Source organism: Nannospalax galili, unplaced genomic scaffold (genome assembly GCF_000622305.1).
Source record: "Nannospalax galili isolate Female #2095 unplaced genomic scaffold, S.galili_v1.0 scaffold303, whole genome shotgun sequence".
NCBI classification, from domain to species: domain Eukaryota; kingdom Metazoa; phylum Chordata; class Mammalia; order Rodentia; family Spalacidae; genus Nannospalax; species Nannospalax galili.
Window position 1 is genome coordinate 2,638,034 of NW_008349353.1, and position 7,894 is coordinate 2,645,927.

Below are 7,894 nucleotides of genomic sequence, written 5' to 3' on the forward strand. Positions count from 1 at the left end.
AGTTACATTTCATGCTAAAAAAAAAAAAAAAAAAAAAAAAAAAAAAAACCACAAAGATTAAAAGGGAAAAAAAAACATCTAAAAGCTTTGTTTTGATCATTTTACAGAAATAAATGATGACCCTGTTCTTAAATATATGTGTACTCAGAACTGGTGAGTGTGATTTTCCTTTACAAAAGATCTTGAAGATACAATTGAGTTTCAAAGATCAAGAGGAAGTTCACTTGGATTATGTACATTGGTCCTGTGTCCAACATTTCCACTTCTATCCGAAAAGATGAGGAAAATCTGAGAGTTCGATAAAGGAGAAAAGTGCATGAAGATTGAAGGCAGAGATTACAGTCATCTAATTGCCTTGAAATGTAAGGAGATCTTTCAGAAGGGCAGAGGCAAGATTATAATACTGAATATGGATGTTCTCTATCTTTCCTCAGTTTGTCCTAGATTCTTCATTACAAATATCTAAACTGTATTGTAGCATAAGAAATTTATACTTAATATTGTGATACCCTTACTACTGATATTGATAAAGCTCTGCAGGAAGAATAATCAACATCATGTAAGTTGATATAGTGGCAATACCACTGGAGTTTGTTTAAATGAAGACATGGTTAGATAAGATGATCCAACCTCAGATTTACTACTTATTTACAAAGCAACATAGCGTGTGACAGGTGCAAAATTACTTACTTTGTTGGTGGTAGGTAGAATTATTGATGGTTAATTTATAATGACTATAATCTAATGTTTAGTGTGACTCCAGAATTTGGGAATTCTCATGCAATATTGTCATATGCTATAACAATTGTGGACCACAGTATCTATGATATAGAAAAATGTTCATACCTTCTCTGCAAACACCACCAGCATAATTACAAAATTTCATCTGAATTAATGCTATTGTTCACATACTGATGTTCAGATTGCAACTTATTTAAGCCATTAAGAGATAAAGAATTTTTCACAATGTTGCTAGAAATTTATTGAGTATCAGTACATAGGTACAGTGTAAACTTTTGAAAGTGTATGTGGCATTTATATGTCATATAGAATTTTTAAAGGTTATGTACTAGACCAGGCATCAAATGTTAGATAAGATCCATGAAATACTATTTGTACATTGATATATTCTTTTTAAGTAGCTTATTATATTTTTATGCATTTTACATTTCCAAAAGAAATCTTAGAAACTTTAAAGACTTTCACTAATAACTGATTTAACTTGTTTCTTAATGGTATTCCAAACTTGTTTAGATGTGATGGAATAAATCGTAGTCCCAACAGAAAAAAAAAAACCAAATTCAGCTTCAAATGGTAGGGCATAGGTAAAATTTCAGCAGTTGTGAGATGGTTTCAGGATGATCAGGAAAGTTAAGTCATCCTCAGCTACATAGTAAGTCTCAGGCAGCCTGGGATGCATGGGACCCACTCTAAAAAAAAATTAACTTAAGTTTTGGAAATAATACCTTTATTACTGTCATCTATTCATTTTTCTGAAACTATCACAAACATTTTTGAACAGGAACTCACTATGGCCTTGATCTCACAGAGATTTACATGCCTCTGCCTTCCGAGTACTAATTATAAAGGCGTGTGCCACCATGCCTGGGTTAATTACCAATATTTTTAACTTAATTCAAAGAGTCGTTTTTTGTTGTTTTTCTAAACATGTCAACTTCATGCCATTCAAAGATTTGTAATTTGTCTTTTATTTGACTATGCTACTTATCCTGTGAGTTATTCATCACATTGAATTGAGTTCAAGAAGCATTGATTTAAATCTCAATGGTACAATGAGGAACAGAAGAGATAAGAGAAAAATGGAAAAGATATAAATTAAATAAATAATAATTGCCTCAGAACACTGGGAGACTTAACTGTAAATGATACTGGGAACTGTTTTGGATGGGTATGTAATAGAAAAAGCTCTTGTAACAAAATATTATATTACAGTACTTATATGATTTAATTGATGATATAATGTCAAGTAAATGAAGAAATCTTGCTTGCTCACATTACATTATATTTCTGACTCTTGAAATCTATTCAAATGTAATTAAAATAATATTGTTTTAAGTATGGACATTATTATAAACACCTAAATAAATTTTTATAGTTGTATTTTTAAACAAGACTTTCAATTTGTATAGAAAGTAGAAAACTTATCCAGTGCTTCTATGCATTACAAATTTACTGTTTTATTTTATTAAGCCCTAATGCTTTTCATTATCTCCTTAGCTGATAGAAACTATTTCCAAAACCAATAATCTCGTGAAATCCACTGAGCCACAAATTACTCATTAGGGAAAATTTTCAAAGATCATTACCTTTCCCATAGATTTTCACTGTTTGTTTCCTGGCTGCTCTGTTGAAAAGCTCCTTGTGATAAGGGAGAAGAGCTTACGGAGTTACAGACTGTGGTTTCAGTGAAACACAAACCAACGGCTTGTTTACCTTTGTAAACATTATATTTTATAAAAAACCAATATTGATTCCTATTTAGTACTGCATTAGTGTATCTACTACATTATTCTTAAAATATAAATTTGACCTTAATTACATTATTTTGATCATTTCTGGGGTATTTCATAATTTCATCATAAATCAAAGATACAAGCAAATGTATAATTAATTACCTGATTTAAACAGGTTAATGGCTGTTTAATCAGAGAATGATTTAACATTTTTCAAATTATGTTATTTGTTATATAAGAATACAGCTTTACAAATAAAAAGTCTTACTATTTGTAATAAGATGAATTCTTTTTTTGTTAAAAATATAAGTCTATTTGTACATCTAATCTAGGAAACACATTTTCTTACCCAAAGCTTAATCACAGTCATTGTATGAAAGAATCCATAGAACTGCAGTTTTTAAAAACCTTCATATCGATATCATAGTATTTTGCATGAGGAAATTATTAAAATGTTCAATAAATTCTAGACAATGTGTCATGTACATATTACCCAAAGAAAAAACACAGGCCTTCTAATAAATGACATTTTTATGGCATAGCTAAAGAGAGGTTTCAAAATTCCATCATTAGGAAAGCTTGGTATTGACTTTCAACTAACAATTAGTTAATAGTCCAGGCACTGTGAGCTACTTATTAAGCATCCTTCTCTTGGTATTTCCATATTTGAAGAATCGAAAATCAAATCTCTTTTCCAAAACTCTGAGCACAGTGCCTAGGACATGTACGTTTTAATGAATGTTTGACTATTTAATATATTGGACAGTCTTTATGGTATGGGTATCAAATTGAAGCAGTCTCTTCTAGCAGAGAGGTTGTCAGTGCTAGTAACTTGATTTCCAAAGCTCCACATTAGAAAAGAAACAAACATGTACACAGGCTCTGGAATAGAGATGCATGACTCTAGTGAAAATTTAGGGGCTGCTGCAAAGAAAGGATGGAGCATCATCATTCTTCATGAAATAAGACGACAAAGAGAGGGATCGATTACCAGAAACTGTTGTGGACATTGTTATGGCAGGTACAGGGGTTAGCTTGTAATTCGCAGCAACTTATGTTCTTGTCATTAAATTAAGGTTGGGGACACTTTTCTTACTGCTTAACATCTGGCTAGTTCTCAGCCTTCATAATTATTCCATGAACTTCCTAATACCTTAATAAATTCTCTTTCTGCTGAACCCAGAAAGAAGTGCTTGCAATGACTACAAATAATAATGCTCTGACACAGAAAGTGCATCACAAAATAGTAATGATATCCTAAAAGTGAATTATTTATAAGATTTATTCATAAACAAATAATTCTTACACTAGATAGACCTTGTTTGTAACTGAAATCTTTTGATTTTGTGATATATATCAGATAGATGATAGATTTTAAACATGGTTCTACAAAAAATCATTTAATATTTTCCTCTTAGATTATACTGATGCCCCAAAGTGAAGAATGTGCTTTGTCTACTCCATTGCATCTTTGTGCAATCATAAATAGAATGACACAGCATCATCATAATTCTATTGAAATAAACACACATGAGAAAATGGATCCATATTGCATGTTATGGTGCCCTCTACTCCATAGCTTCAGTTTCTATTAAAACAGATAAAATACTTGAATATACAAATGAAATAACTATATTTTAATTACTCCATGTCATGGTTACACACATTGACAAAACAGGCTGTTTGCATACTGCTCTCCTTCATAGTCCTGTTGCTAATTAATTCGGCAATATAAACCCATAAAATGAACACTAAAAAGACATAAAAATTAATTGACCTCCCTAAGGCAAATTTCTTGGCTTTTCTGTGCAGGATATAGATTCATTAAAGTACTTGCTATTACTTGTGTTCATTAAAGGAAAAAAACAATCTATTCTGTTATCAACAAACCAAACAAACTTTCTAACCTCTCACAAGCTCCATGATAACATTTGCTTTAATTGGTCTGACCCTGACTATCCTTTGGGCTTTTTGAGGAAAAAGTAGGCAGATTCAAAATGGAGTAAAATTAAGTGGGCTTGGGCTAAGCTCCTGAAGAGGCTCTATTAAATATACTCACAATAAACTCAGTTCAAGTAAAAATGAATTATAAGTAGCTGCTGAATTGGTAGAAATCAAAGCAAAATCTAGCATTATTGGATACTGTAATGCAATATTTTATCAAATTATCAATATTCATCAGATTATTTTGTAGTAGTCACAGTACTTACAAATGGTTAGATTATGGAATATATCTAAAATATACATTAACTAAACATCATAAGTATGAAAGGGAAAAAACAATCTATTCTGTTATCAACAAACCAAACAAACTTTCTAACCTCTCACAAGCTCCATGATAACATTTGCTTTAATTGGTCTGACCCTGACTATCCTTTGGGCTTTTTGAGGAAAAAGTAGGCAGATTCAAAATGGAGTAAAATTAAGTGGGCTTGGGCTAAGCTCCTGAAGAGGCTCTATTAAATATACTCACAATAAACTCAGTTCAAGTAAAAATGAATTATAAGTAGCTGCTGAATTGGTAGAAATCAAAGCAAAATCTAGCATTATTGGATACTGTAATGCAATATTTTATCAAATTATCAATATTCATCAGATTATTTTGTAATAGTCACAGTACTTACAAATGGTTAGATTATGGAATATATCTAAAATATACATAAACTAAACATCATAAGTATGAATAGAAGATGTTGCCATTATTCTGTGAAAGATAGTGAATAAACAAAGTCACTAACAGCCAAAGGACATAGGTGAAAAAATACAAATTGTTAAAGACATAGCTCAGTGGTTAAGTTCACTGGCTGATCTTTTAGAGAACACAGGTTCAAATCCCAGTACCCACATGGTGGAAAACAACCATATGTAACCCTTACCCACTTCTGACTTCTGTAGGCATTGCATGACAGGGGTGCATTTACACACATGCAGACAGTACACTCATACACAAAAAAATAATAAATAAAATATTTAAAATTGAACATAGGAGTACCTCAAATCATAAAAATTAAAGATTGCATAATTGAATTAAATTGCATGGTTAGAAGGCAATGGCATATGGCGTTTCTACATGTAAAACTGGCAAATACAGGAAAGCAAACAAACAGGCATATTCAATGCTGGGAGGCTGAGTTAAATAATCTAACTCTCTACACTGCTTGCTAGCATGGAAACTTTCACAAAAACAAGGGCCAAGTGTCCTTAAGATATGTTAGTTCTGACCAAGTGATTTTACTTTAGGACTTATCCTAATAAATATTTGGGACCCTATTTTGGACTCTTTGTTGAGTAAGTCAAAATTAGACTATAATAAAAGAATTATGACTTAGGTCTTATGTTTTGGGACAGTTCCATACAATATGTATATTGAATTTTGTTCATTTTCACCAAATTTTGATCCTTTTCATGCACCTCTTCTGCTGAAACTCTTCTTCCCAACAAGCCTCTTTCACTTGATTACTTTTTTCTATCCCTCTGCCTTCATCTTTACTCAAATCATTCCACTCTCAGTTTCACTCCCTATGTTTTAATAACACAAGTTCTGCTATTGCCTATCAAAATTATCTGCCCATACTTATTACTATATAGCTGCACAGTGTTTATACATTATACATGTACATTTGTATGTATGTACATACGTATGTATGTATGTATGTATGTATGTATGTATATAATACCTTCATAAGGGAACCAAAAATAGTGAAAGGAATATCTATCTACAGTGTATGTGTCAAAATAATTTCATCTATTTTGCATCCTTTTTATGATTTTCTTATGTCTTCCAATTTTTTTAATTTATTTAATACTTTATAAAATATTTTAATATCCTTAAATATGAAAAGCTCTATTCCAATATCTTTGAAAGAGACAAAGTAACAAAAGGGAATTTTTCCAAAATAACACAAAACTTTAATGGAGTTTTTTCTAATGTGATCATTCCTTGTGAAAGATAAAATTAACTGTTTTCATAATATATGAATATACTAATAGAACAAATGAACCTATGAATGCCAATGTTCTCTATGGTCTTCCCACTCTTCACCCCAGAAGATCAAACAGCCCCACTTCCACAACCAAGCTGTATAATTCAACTCTATATAGATTGCATTGAATCAAATATATTTGGTTATATAGTTCCACAGTTGGTGATAGGAAGATTATTAGCAAATTGGTAAAAGGGATTGTGAGGGATGGGCTATATGGGGTCAAATGCTGAGGAACAATGGGGACTACATCCTGAATAAACTAAGAAGAGATCAGTACAGTATCACAAAGAATGATAAGATAAAGTGTCTCTTTTCCTTTTTTTTCTTTTCTTAAATTGAAATTTCATACAGTATAATTTGATGGTATTTCAAAACCCTTCCCTATCTTTACCTCCTCTTGTTGTACACCATTCATTTGAATTTACACTAGTACATATGTATAATAATGCCTCTAGTGTCTATTTTGTGTCTCCAGATGTCCTTCGGAGTGGGTCCATTCACTGGAGCCTGGTTAACATACCAAGAGTCCCATGCTTGAAGGAGACTTGCTCTACCCAAACCAGGAGTTACTTGTTTCCACAGTTTCATTTTGACTTGTGGTTTCTTACCCACTTCCCCATGATTATTCTGGAATTTTGTCTGTTTGAGAATGTGTGGAACTTGCTTGCTGTAACTATTGCTGTGAGATTGTATGAGTAACTGACCAGCTGTCTGGAAAATTCTGTTTCCTTGCAGTCCTTCACTACCTCTGGCTCTTACTGTCTTTTATTCACCTCTTCTTCAATGATTCCTGAGTCTTGGGAGGCAGAAGTTTGATTTAGGTGTCTATTAATGAATTAGCAATATTCAGCCTCTTATTATGGCCAATTGTGGGTTTATGTGTTAACTAACATCAATTTTATAAGGAAATTTCTTTGATGAGGGTTTAAATGTATTAATCAATGGATGTAAATCATTAAAAGTCAGCTGAATATGATAACTATTTAGTAGAAAACTAGTATTGGGTTCTCCCCTACATCCTTTGATCTGTTTAACCTCAGTTCCTATACCAGATATCAATGTTAGGTATAGGCTCCATCCTAAGAAGCAGATCTTAAATCCAATTAAATAATGGTCAGTTGTTCTCATAATGTTTCTGATACCATTGTACCAATGGGTAAAACTTTCCAGGCCAATTGTTACTGTAGTTCACAGGATTACTGTAGTTCACTGGGTAAGAATGATGGTTTTTTTTCCTTAACCTAACTTGCATAGCACCTAGGATTATGAATGTTAGTCAGAAGAGATGAGGCTCTGAAGCCAGACTCACTTTGATTTCTCTATTTTTGTTCCACAGCTCATGTATATAGTGTCTTCATCAATAATGTCTTACCGTTCAGTTCTGGTGAGTAAACAAGAGCAGGGGCAATAGCCAGTATTGTTTGAGAGTATATA